Source organism: Ovis canadensis, chromosome 11 (genome assembly GCF_042477335.2).
Source record: "Ovis canadensis isolate MfBH-ARS-UI-01 breed Bighorn chromosome 11, ARS-UI_OviCan_v2, whole genome shotgun sequence".
Lineage (NCBI taxonomy): Eukaryota > Metazoa > Chordata > Mammalia > Artiodactyla > Bovidae > Ovis > Ovis canadensis.
Genome location: NC_091255.1, coordinates 34857225 through 34870418, shown reverse-complemented (window position 1 = coordinate 34870418; position 13194 = coordinate 34857225). Strand labels below are relative to the sequence as shown.

Sequence of the window (13194 nt, the reverse complement as noted above, 5' to 3'; positions counted from 1 at the left end):
CAATAGCCCTGCTCTATGATTCCGTAAGAGCAAACCTATGCTCTCGAATCCTAACATTCCCATATACTAGGCTTCCTCCCATTCTTTCCCTTTGTCCATGACTCTCCTACTTGTGCTCCTTCCTACTCTCCTTCATCTACATCAAGATCAAATGTGGCAAAAGGCCAAGCAGTTCATCAGAACGAGTGACATAAACTAGGTGGCAAATGACAGCTGGTACTTTGCTTCAATGTCTGGGAGACAATGATTAGTGGGGACTGGGTATCTGAAAATCTTATACTGAGTCTAAAGGAGGGAACTGCTACTCAATTCCTGCTAATTGTACCCTGCAGACATGTGGGTCCTGTTTGGCCACATCTTCTGATTTTCCAAGAGATGCTAAAAACCCAGACTTTTGAGTGAGTGGATGTGAAAGAAATTTTCTGATTTTAAAATATTGGCCACTAGTTCAAGTAAAAACAAACAGCATGAGTCAAGAATATTTGTCTAAAGGGAACTCCCTGATGGCCAAGTGCTTAGGACTTGGCGCTTCCACTGCTATGGCTGGAGTTCAGTCCCTGAGGAACCAAGATCCCCACAAGCTGCAGGGTGAGGCTAGGAAAAAAAAAGTGTCTACAAAGTAATCTGGCCCAGGGGCCAAACTTTTACTATCTCTGACTTACACAAATACCTTCCACTGTTTCCGGCTCACCTTAGTTAATACCTTCTACTATTTCAATCCTTATTATTATTATTTCAATCCTTTAAATTCTTATCCATGCATTAGATGATGCTACACAAGACAAGAGGGGCTTCCCTGGTGGCTCAGACGGTAAAGCATCTGCCTGCAATATGGGAGACCTGGCTTTGATCCCTGGGTCGGGAAGATCCCCTGGAGAAGGAAATGGCAACCTACTCCAGTACTCTTGCCTGGAAAATTCCATGGGTGGAGGAGCCTGGTAGGCTACAGTCCATGGGATCGCTAAGAGTCAGACACCACTGAGCAACTTCACTACTACATAAGACAAGAGTCCCTACCTACGGGCCTGGAAGACTTAGACACGAAACCAGGTAGTAAGTGCTTGTGAAACAGACCCTTGTTTAACTAAACAAGCTAAAAAAGATGAACAGTTTAAAGTGAGAGATAGCAATCCTGGGAGGCTAGCCAAAGAAAATGACTTTTGCAGCTATACCTAAAAAAATATACAGACCTTCACAAAGAAGAGACCAGCCCAAGTCCCTCCTTCTCCGAGCTCCAACAGTATGAACATTTTAGAGCAGGTATTAGAACGTGTCTGAACCATACAGTTCATTCCTGTGGTTCAGTCTAGTCTTCCCAACGGGGCTGTCCGTCACTCCTGGAGCGTAGAAACCCAATCTTGTACTTGAAGTTACATCTACAAACACACTTGGCACAGCACTGGACAAGGAACAAGGTCATTTCATGCCTGGGGGTTGATTCTGAGCCTGGGAGAGATGTGGTTTGCAGAACTCACAGGAGGGAACTGGAACAGAAAGTAAAAAGGGGACATGGCGGAGGAAGGGATTTGAAGATAGGGATGGGTGGGGCGTGCTGAGAGCAAAATGAGGGCCAAGGGCTTAGAAGGCCTGACGGCGCCCATCCAGCGCCTAGGTCCTGAAAGCTGCAAACTCTCTCCTTTTTTGTAGATGTTGGTGCTGCTGCTAAGTCACTTCAGTCATGTCTGACTCTGTGCGACCCCACAGACGGCAGCCCAACAGGCTCCCCTGTCCCTGGGATTCTCCAGGCAAGAACACTGGAGTGGGTTACCATTTCCTTCTCCAATGAATGAAAGTGAAAAGTGAAAGTGAATTTGCTCAGTCGTGTCCGACCCTCAGCGACCCCATGGACTACAGCCTTCCAGGCTCCTCCGTCCATGGGATTTTCCAGGCAAGAGTACTGGAGTGGGTTGCCATTGCCTTCTCCATTTGGAGATGTTAGGTAGTTAGAATTGAGTGCAGCACTTTCATAGCATCATCTTTCAGGATTTGAAATAGCTCAACTGGAATTCCATCACCTCCACTAGCTTTGTTTGTAGTGATGCTTCCTAAGGCCCACTTGACCTCACATGCCAGGACGTCTGGCTCTAGGTCAGTGATCACACCTACTGATTATCTTGGTTGTGAAAATCTTTTTTGTATAGTTCTTCTGTGTATTCTTGCCGCCTCTTCTGCTTCTGTTAGGTCCATACCATTTCTGTCCTTTATGGAGCCCATCTTTGCATGAAATGTTACCTTGGTATCTCTAAGTTTCTTGAAGAGATCTCTAGTCTTTCCCATTCTGTTGTTTTCCTCTATTTCTTTGCATTGATCGCTGAGGAAGGCTTTCTTATCTCTTCTTGCTATTCTTTGGAACTCTACATTCAGATGCTTGTATCTTTCCTTTTCTCCTTTGCTTTTCGCTTCTCTTCTTTTCACAGCTATTTGTAAGGCCTCCTCAGACAGCCATTTGGCTTTTTTGCATTTCTTTTCCATGGGGATGGTCTTGATCCTTGTCTCCTGTACAATGTCACGAACCTCATTCCATAGTTCATCAGGCACTCTATCTATCAGATCTAGTCCCTTAAATCTATTTCTTACTTCCACTGTACAATCATAAGGGATTTGATTTAGGTCATACCTGAATGGTCTAGTGGTTAGGACTGGAAAAGGTCAGTTTTCATTCCAATCCCCAAAAAAGGAAATGGCAAAGAATGCTCAAACTACCGCACAATTGCACTCATCTCACACGCTGGTAAAGTAATGTTCAAGATTCTCCAAGCCAGGCTTCAACAGTATGTGAACCGGGAACTTCCAGATGTTCAAGCTAGTTTTAGAAAAGGCGGAGGAAGCAGAAATCAAATTGCCAACATCCATTGGATCATGGAAAATCAAGAGAGTTCCAGAAAAACATCTATTTCTGCTTTATTGACTATGCCAAAGCCTTTGACTGTGTGGATCACAATAAACTGTGGAAAATTCTGAAAGAGATAGGAATACCAGACCACCTGACCTGCCTCTTGAGAAACCTATATGCAGGTCAGGAAGCAACAGTTAGAACTGGACGTGGAACAACAGACTGGTTCCAAATAGGAAAAGAAGTATGTCAAGGCTGTATATTGTCACCCTGCTTATTTAACTTCTATGCAGAGTACATCATGAGAAACGCTGGGCTGGAAGAAGCACAGGCTGGAATCAAGATTTCCAGGAGAAATAACAATAACCTCAGATATGCAGATGACCCCACCCTTATGGCAGAAAGTGAAGAAAAACTAAAGAGCCTCTTGATGAAAGTGAAAGTGGAGAGTGAAAAAGTTGGCTTAAAGCTCAACATTCAGAAAACGAAGATCATGGCATCTGGTCCCATCACTTCATGGGAAATAGATGGGGAAACAGTGGAAACAGTGTCAGACTTTATTTTGGGGGGCTCCAAAATCACTGCAGATGGTGACTGCAGCCATGAAATTAAAAGACACTTACTCCTTGGAAGAAAAGTTATGACCAACCTAGATAGCATATTGAAAAGCAGAGACATTACTTTGCCAACAAAGGTTCATCTAGTCAAGGCTATGGCTTTTCCAGTAGTCATGTATGGATGTGAGAGTTGGATTGTGAAGAAAGCTGAGTGCTGAAGAATTGATGGTTTTGAACTGTGGTGTTGGAGAAGACTCTTGAGAGTCCCTTGGACTGCAAGGAGATCACCCAAGGGACAAGGTGTTAACTAGATAGGTGGAAACAGTCGTGGATATTAAGTTGGGAGGGATTTTTTTTTTTTTGCAAGGGGACTAACTGGAAGTTGGTGGGTGAATATTTTCATGTTTTGATGGATTTTCCCTACCCAGATTCATAATAGTGGACTTAGTGAGTATTTGAAAAAATGGGGACTCCTTGGTAATCATCTTTAAAGGCAGGGCTGTTTCATTGATGATGAAGGGCAAGGATGCCTGAATCCGTTTTTTGGAGTGACTTTTGGTTGCCTTTGAAATCTTCGTAATTCACCACGGGCTTCCTTGTCATAGTTACTAATATTCTAGAATCATAGAGATGGAAGGAACTCTGAAGATCTCTTCTTTTTGTGAGTACTTCCTTCTCTTTTTGTGAGCACAATCAACCTTCCTTCCTCCCTTACATCTCTTCTTCCCGCCCCACGTTCGACCCACAATATTTATTGTGATCCCTTATGAGATCCCTTATGTCCAGTTAGAACCTGACATGGAACAACGGACTGATTCCAAATTGGGAAAAGAGTAGGTCAAGGCTAGAAATTGTCACCCTACTTATTTAACTTATATGCATAGTACATCACGTGAAATGCCGGGCTGGATGAAGCACAAGCTGGAATCAAGATTGCTGGGAGAAATATCAATAACCTCAGATATGCAGATGACACCACCGTTACCAGTTCAGTCGCTCAGTCGTGTCCGACTCTTTGCAACCCCATGAATCACAGCACGCCAGGCCTCCCTGTCCATCACCACCTCCCGGAGTTCACTCAGACTCATGTCCATCGATTCAGTGATGCCATCCAGCCATCTCACCCTCTGTCATCCCCTTCTCATCCTGCCCCCAAACCCTCCCAGCATCAGGGTTTTTTCCAATGAGTCAACTCTTTCCATGAGGTGGCCAAAGTATTGGAGTTTCAGCCTCAGCATCAGTCCTTCCAGTGAACACCCAGGACTGGTCTCCTTTAGGATGGACTGGTTGGATCTCCTTGCAGTCCAAGGGACTCTCAAGAGTCTTCTCCAACACCACAGTTCAAAACCATCAATTCTTCGGCACTCAGCTTTCTTCACAGTCCAACTCTCACATCCATACATGACCACTGGAAAAACCATAGCCTTGAGTAGATGAACCTTTGTTGGCAAAGTAATGTCTCTGCTTTTTAATATGCTGTCTAGGTTGGTCATAACTTTCCTTCCAAGGAGTAAGCATCTTTTAATTTCATGGCTGCAGTCACCATCTGCAGTGATTTTGGAGCCCCCCCAAAATAAAGTCTGTCCCTGTTTCCATTGTTTCCCCATCTATTTGCCATGAAGTGATGGGACTGGATGCCATGATCCTCATTTTCTGAACGTTGAGCTTTAAGCCAAGTTTTTCACTCTCCTCTTTCACTTTCATCAAGAAACTCTTTAGTTCCTCTTCACTTTCTGCCATAAGGGTAGTGTCATCTGCAAGTCTGAGGTTATTGATATTTCTCCTGGCAATCTTGATTCCAGCTTGTGCTTCTTCCAGCCCAGTGTTTCTCATGATGTACTCTGCATATAAGTTAAATAAGTAGGGTGACAATCAATACACAGCCTTGATGTACTCCTTTTCCTATTTGGAACCAGTGTATTGTTCCGTGTCCATTTCTAACTGTTGCTTCCTGACCTGCATACAGGTTTCTCAAGAGGCATGTCAGGTGGTCTGGTATTCCCATCTCTTTCAGAATTTCCACAGTTTATTGTGATCCACACAGTCAGAGAACAAGTAAAAGCAAGATAAGAGGAGAGAAAGGAAAATATCTTTATATTAAGACAGTAATCACTTCATGGGAAATAGATGGGGAAACAGTGGAAACAGTGTCAGACTTTATTTTGGGGGGCTCCAAAATCACTGCAGATGGTGACTGCAGCCATGAAATTAAAAGACACTTACTCCTTGGAAGGAAAGTTATGACCAACCTAGACAGCATATTAAAAAACAGAGACGTTACTTTGTCAACAAAGGTCCGTCTAGTCAAGGCTATGGTTTTTCCAGTAGTCATGTATGGATGTGAGAGTTGGACTGTGAAGAAAGCTGAGCGCTAAAGAATTGATGGTTTTGAACTGTGGTGTTGGAGAAGACTCTTGAGAGTCCCTTGGACTGCAAGGAGACCCAACCAGTCCATTCTGAAGGAGATCAACCCTGGGATTTCTTTGGAGGAAATGATGCTGAAGCTGAAACTCCAGTACTCTGGCCACCTCATGCGAAGAGCTAACTCATTGGAGAAGACTCTGATGCTGGGAGGGATTGGGGGCAGGAGGAGAAGGGGACGACAAAGGGTGAGATGGCTGGATAGCATCACTGACTCGATGGACATGAGTCTGAATGAACTCCGGGAGTTGGTGATGGACAGGGAGGCCTGGCGCGCTGCAATTCATGGGATCGCAAACAGTCGGACACAACTGAGCGACTGAACTGAACTGAATCTGTTAACTTGTTTTAACGATTGATTTTGCTGTTTGGTCTCAGAAAAATGTTAACAAATTTACCTAAAGTTATATTAAGAATATCCTCTCAACAAACTTACCTAAAGTTATATTAAGAATATCCTCTCATGTACATGCAATAATTTGTATGTAACAAAAAGTTCTACATTAATTATCTAGTTTATAAAAAGGTCTTTAAGTAAATATTTCAGTTTTATGTTTGAATTATCGAATACTTCCAAACAAAATCTGGGCAAAATATTTTTTTTCTTAATGGCTGCTGCTGCTGCCAAGTCACTTCAGTCGTGTCCGACTCTGTGTGACCCCATAGACAGCAGCCCACCAGGCTCCCCCGTCTCTGGGATTCTCCAGGCAAGAACACTGGAGTGGGTTGCCATTTCCTTCTCCAATGCATGAAAGTGAAAAGTGAAAGGGAAGTCGCTCAGTCGTGTCCGATTCTTAGCGACCCCATGGACTGCAGCTCACCAGGCTCCTCCATCCATGGGATTTTCCAAGCAAGAGTACTGGAGTGGGGTGCCATTGCCTTCTCCGTTCTTAATGGCAACGGCCATTTTACCCATAACATGTGGACTTCTTAATACACCAGTAGATGGCAGTAGTCTTCAGTCCATGATTGTTAACAACTCGGACACCTTCAGTGCAGTGCAGTTCAGTTCAGTTCAGTCGCTCAGTTGTGTCCGACTCTTTGGGACTCCATGCGTTGCAGCAAGCCAGGCTTCCCTGTCTGTCACCAACTCCTGGAGCTTGCTCAAACTCATGTCCATCGAGTCGGTGATCCCATCCAACCATCTCATCCTCTGTTGTCCCCTTCTCCTCCTGCCTTCAATCTTGCCCAGCATCAGGGTCTTTTCCAAAGAGTCAGTTCTTTGCATCAGGTAGCCAAAGTATTGGAGTTTCAGCTGCAGCATCATTCCTCCAATGAATATTCAGGACGGATTTCCTTTAGGATGGTCTGGTTGGATCTCCTTGCAGTCCAAGGGACTCTCAAGAGTCTCCTCCAACACTACAGTTCAAAAGCATCAATTCTTTGACTCAACTTTCTTCATGGTCCGACTCTCAAATCCATACATGATTACTGAAAAAACCATAGCTTTGACTAGATGGACCTTTGTAGGCAAAGTAGTGTCTCTGATTTTCAAAATGCTGTCTAGGTTTGTCGTAGCTTTTCTTCCAAGGAGTAAATGTCTTTTAATTTCATGGCTGCGTCACCATCTGCAGTGATTTTAGACCCCCCAAAATAAAGTCTGTCCCTGTTTCCATTGTTTCCCCATCTATTTGCCATGAAGTGATGGGACCGGATGCCATGATCTTCATTTTTTGAATGTTGAGTTTTAAGCCAGCTTTTTCACTCTCCTCTTTCACTTTCATCAAGAGGCTCTTCATTTCCTCTTTGCTTTCTGCCATAAGGGTGGTGTCATCTGCATATCTGAGGTTATTGATATTTCTCCCGGCAATCTTGATTCCAACCTGTGCTTCATCCAGCCCAGCATTTTGCATGATGTGCTCTGTATATAAATTAAATGAGCAGGGTGACAATATACAGCCTTGACCTACTCCTTTCCCAATTTGGAACCAGTCTGTTGTTCCATGTCCAGTTCTAACTGTTGCTTCTTGACCTGCATACAGATTTCTTAGGAGGCAGGTAAGGTAGTCTGGTATTCCCATCTCTTGAAAAAATTTCCACAGTTTGTTGTGATCTACACAGTCAAAGGCTTTGGTGTAATCAATAAAGCAGTAGTAGATGTTTTTCTGGAATTCTCTTTCTTTTTCTATGATCCAGTGGATGTTGTCAATTTGATCTCTGGTTCCTCTGCCTTTTCTAAATCCAGCTTGAACATCTGGAAGTTCATGGTTCATGAACTGTTGAAGCCTGGCTTGGAGAATTTTGCGCATTACCTTGCTAACATGTGAGATGAGTGCAATTGTGTGGTAGTTTGAACATTCTTTGGCATTGCCCTTCTTTGGATTGGAATGAAAGATGCCCTTTTCCAGTCCTGTGACCACTGCTGAGTTTTCTAATTTTGTTGGCATATTGAGTGCAGCACTTTAACAGCATCATCTTTTAGGATTTGAAATAGCTCAACTGGAATTCCATCACCTCCACTAGCTTTGTTCATAGTAATGCTTCTTAAGGCCCACTTGACTTCGCATTCCAAGATGTCTAGCTCTAGGTCAGTGATCACACCATCATGGTTATCTGGGTCATGAAGATATTTTTTGTATAGTTCTTCTGTGTATTCTTGCCACCTCTTCTTAATATCTTCTGCTTCTGTTAGGTCCATACCATTTCTGTCCTTTATTGTGTCCATCTTTGCATGAAATGTTTCCTTGGTATCTAATTTTCTTGAAGAGATCTCTAGTCTTTCTCATTCTATTGTTTGCCTCTATTTCTTTGCACTGATTACTGAGGATAGCTTTCTTATCTCTCCTTGCTATTCTTTGAAACTCTGCATTCAAATGGGTATATTTTTCCTTTTCTCTTTTCACTTCTCTTTCCTCAGCTATTTGTAAGGCCTTGTCAGACAACCATTTTGCCTTTTTGCATTTCTTTTTCTTGCGGATGGTCTTGATCACTGCCTTCTGTACAATGTCACGAACCTCCATCCATGGTTCTTCAGGCAGTCTCTCTATCAGATCTAATCCCTTGAATCTATTTGTCACTTCCACTGTATAATTGTGAGGAATATGATTTAAGTCATACCTGAATGGTCTAGTGGTTTTCCCTACTTTCTTCAATTTAAGCCTGAATTTTCCAATAACGAGTTCATGATCTGAGCCACAGTCTGCTCCCGGTCCTGTTTTTGATGACTGTATAGAACTTCTCCATCTTTGGCTGCAATGAATATAATCAATCTGATTTCGGTATTGACCATCTGTTGATGTCCATGTGTAGAGTCTTCTCTTGTGTTGTTGGAAGAGGGTGTTTGCTACGATTAGTGGGTTCTGTTGGCAAAAGTCTGTTAGCCTTTGCCCTGCTTCATTCCACATTCCAAGGCCAAATTTGCCTGTTACTCCAGGTTATCTCTTGACTTCCTACTTTTGCATTCCAGTCCTCTATGGTGAAAAGGACATCTTTTTTTGGGTGTTTGTTCTAGAAGATCTTGTAGGTCTCCATAGAACGGTTCAACTTCAGCTTCTTCAGCATTACTGGTTGGGGCATAGACTTGGATTACTGTAATATTGAATGGTTTGCTTTGGAAACAAGCAGAGGTCATTTTGTCCTTTTGGAGACTGCACCCAAGTACTGTATTTCGGACTCTTGTTGACTATGAGGGTTACTCCATTTCTTCTAAGGGATTCTTGCCCACAGTAGTAGATATAAGGGTCATCTGAGTTAAATTCACCCATTCCAGTCCATTTATTTCACTGATTCCTAAAATGTTGATGTTCACTCTTGCCATCTCCTGTTTGACCACTTCTAATTTACCTTGATTCATGGACCTAACATTCCAGGTTCCTGTGCAATATTGCTCTTTACGGTATCAGATTTTACTTCCATCACCAATCAAATCAACAACTGGGCATTGTTTTCGCTTTGCCACTGTCTTCTCATTCTTCCTGGAGTTATTTCTCCAGTCTTCTCCAGTAGCATGTTGGGCACCTATCGGCCTGGGGAGTTCATCTCTCAGTGTCATATCTTTTTGCATTTTCATACTGTTCATGGGGCTCTCAAGGCAAGAATACTAAAGCGATTTGCCACTGACACCTTAATACATTTTTATTTAGTAGAAAAATAAGCCTTCAAATTATACAAGAATCACGTGGCTTTTGGTCATTCCTACCCTGTGAACTAAAAGTCTCCATCTGTGAAAATATGTCCCTGAAATACAGTACAGTTAAATTTTAAAGCAAGTTGCATATAATTCCCTGTTATTCCAATGATTAGGACTCAGGCGCTTTCACTATAGAGGGTGCGGACAATATGTGGACTTTCTTCCTCAATAGCTCTGCCTCTTCCTTCCGTCCTTCCACAAATACTTACTGAGCACCCACCATGCTGGTCATTGAAAATATGAAGGGTGAGCAAACCAGCAATAGTGCAGCCAAGAATGCCCCTGCCAATATAGGAGATGCAAGAGACATGGGTTGGGTATCTGGGTTGGGAAGATCTCCTGGAAAAGGAAATGGCAGTCCATTCTGGTATTCTTGCCTGGAAAATTCCATGGCCAGAGGAGCCTCTCAGGCTACAGTCCATGGGTCACAAGGAGTCAAACACAACTGAGCGTGCGCACACACACACACACACACACCCTTGTTGTCCCCTGCAGAGGGACAGATATGTAAGTTCCGTTTTCTTATTATAACAAAAAAAATCTAGAAATAACGTTTTTATACATGTTCTTGAGCTTCTTTTGGGCAGTGGTTCTCAAAGTGTGGTCTGAGCCATGAGAACAAAACTATCTTTATAAATAGTATAAAGATGTTATTTGCCCTTTCTCGGCTTATAAATGTACAATGGAGCCTTCCAGAAGCTACATGAGGTTGATTTGCAACACAAATAAGATATAAGGATCTGGATATTTTAAAATAAGCTAGGCAAAGAGATTCACAAAAATATAACAATGCCCCAAACTTCTCACTAATTTTTATTTTTTGGCTTGGGAAAATGTGATTATTTTAACTAAATTTTATTTACATTAATATGAATGGGTCATTATTTTAAATGAATAAATCAATATCTTAAGTCTTTCTCACTTTTACTTTCCAATAAGGTAAATATGAATAGGTATCTTTTGCATAAATGAAATTTCTTTGGTGTCCTCAGTCATTTGGAAGAGTATGATGGAGATCTGGTGCTAAAAATTTCAAAAGTCACTGTTGTAGCATATATATTCTGCAGTAGCATTGCTGGGTCATATTCAGTTTTGCTATGTGTGTGTGTTCAGTTGCTCAATAGTGTCCGACTCTTTGCGACCCTAAGGACTGTAGCCCGCCAAGGTCCTCTGTCCATGGAATTTTCTAGGCAAAAAATATGGAGTGAGTTGCCATTTTCTGCTCCAGGGGATCTTCCCAACCAGGGATCAAACCCACATCTCCTGTGTCTCCTGCGTTGGCAAGTAGATCTTTACCACTATCTAGATGTTGCCAAACTGTTCTCTACAGTGGCTAAAGCTGACCTTTAAAAAAAATCTGTATATAGTTGTTTTTGTTTTCAGATAAATTTGAAACTGTAAACAATTATAGAATTGTTATTAAAGTAGGCTAATGATACAATAGAGATTTGATATATGAAATATTGAATATCTTTTCTAAACAACTTTGAGAAATTCATGGTACTTTTATTTTTAGAGTCGTTTAGAGGAAGAAGTTTTTCCTGGCCACTAAGAATAGCATTGTAGAGTGTAAACATTAAATGTATCAGATTTATTTTTGTTTGGTGCCTCATGGGAGATAGATGTGTACAAGTTATGCAAATCAACTTTTTTTTTTAATCATCAGGGGAATTTCATTTTTCTTAAATTCTACCTTTTGCTATTTTGGTTAAAACCTAAGCCATGTTCCACTGACCCTCAATTTGTTTAAAAAAATATGCTGAGGCATCTAATATTGGAAAAGTAATAATTCAAAACCTGTTAGTTCACAGCTCGCTTTGTGAAAGTTTATTTAAAGTAATTCAGCTTCAATTTTAAGCTTGTTTGATTGTAGAATATTTAAATTGTGCAAGTCTAGTTGATTTAATACTTTGCATTAAATTTTGGCAATGAGATGTGAGTAAATGTATAAACTTTTACAGTTGAAGGACCAAGGTGCAGCAATATTAATTGGCTGTTTCTTACAATGGTTTTGCAGATAGTGATTTGCACGCTTTCATGGTGGTTTAGTTGCTAAGTCACGTCTGACTCTTTGCGACCCCATGGACTGTAGCCCGCCAGGCTCCTCTGTCCATGGGATTATCCAGGCAATAATTCTGGAGTGGGTTGCCATTTCCTTCTCCAGGGGATCTTCCCACCCCTGGGATCAAACCCGGGTCTCCTGCATTGCAGGCAGATTCTTTACCAACTTAGCTACGAGGGAGCACTTTGCACACTCTACTGTAGTAGTAAAATGCAATGTGACCACAGTCAGCTGTTACCTGTCTATTTATGGTGGAGGGTTTTCAGCAACCAAGAGTTAATCTAGGTAGGATTTCATTCTGCTGTGCAGCCGTGACAAAGCATGCAGAGAAGGTGGTTGGGCTAGGTTAGAAACCGATGCCTACAATTCAGGAGACATGTCTGAGCAATCATAACACTGTTGATGAAAAGTGCATCACAAGAACCAATGGAAATTGGTTTTTTGTCTGTTGTTAGGAGATTATCCTTTCTTGGGCTTCAAAATCACTGCAGATGGTGACTGCAGCCATGAAATTAACAAACACTTGTTCCTTGGAAGAAAAGCTATGACCAACATAGACAGCTTGTTAAAAAGCAGGGACATTGCCGATAAAGGTCTATCTAGTCAAAGCTATGGTTTTTCCAGTAATCATGTATGGATGTGAGAGTTGGACCATAAAGAAGGCTGAGCATCAAAGAACTGATGCTTTTGAACTGTGGTGTTGGAGAAGACTCTTGAGAGTCCCTTGGACAGCAAGGAGATCAAACCAGTCAATCCTAAAGGAAATCCGTCCTGAATATTCATTGGAAAGACATGATGTGAAGAGCTGACTCATTAGAAAAGACCCTGATGCTGGAAAAGATTGAAGGCAGGAGAAGGAGATTTCAGAGGATGAGGTGGTTGGATGGCTTGATGGACTGTTGATGTCTGCCCTCAACAGAGTGTTAAAAAAAATCTCTTTCAAATGAATGCATGAATGTGCGACCCTCCCTAGATCTCATTTTCTTCTATCAGAAAAATGGCTGAACTAGATGAAATCAGTCCATCACTGACTTGATGGACATAAGTTTGAGCAAACTCCAGGAGATGGTGAAGGACAGGGAAGCCTGCCATGCTGAAGTCCATGGGGTTGCAAAGAGTTAGATACAACTGAGCGACTGAACAACAACAAAGGAAATTATCCATTTACTAGTGGGGCTGCCTGAGGGAACTG

The 13194-nt window shown here is 42.1% G+C and overlaps 1 protein-coding gene across 2 annotated transcripts in view; it reads left to right on the top strand.

Annotated features, from left to right (window-relative positions):
* ZFP3 (ZFP3 zinc finger protein) overlaps positions 1-13194 on the top strand; it is a 100105-nt gene that overhangs the window by 32455 nt on the left and 54456 nt on the right. The gene's annotated exons all lie outside the window — the stretch shown is intronic.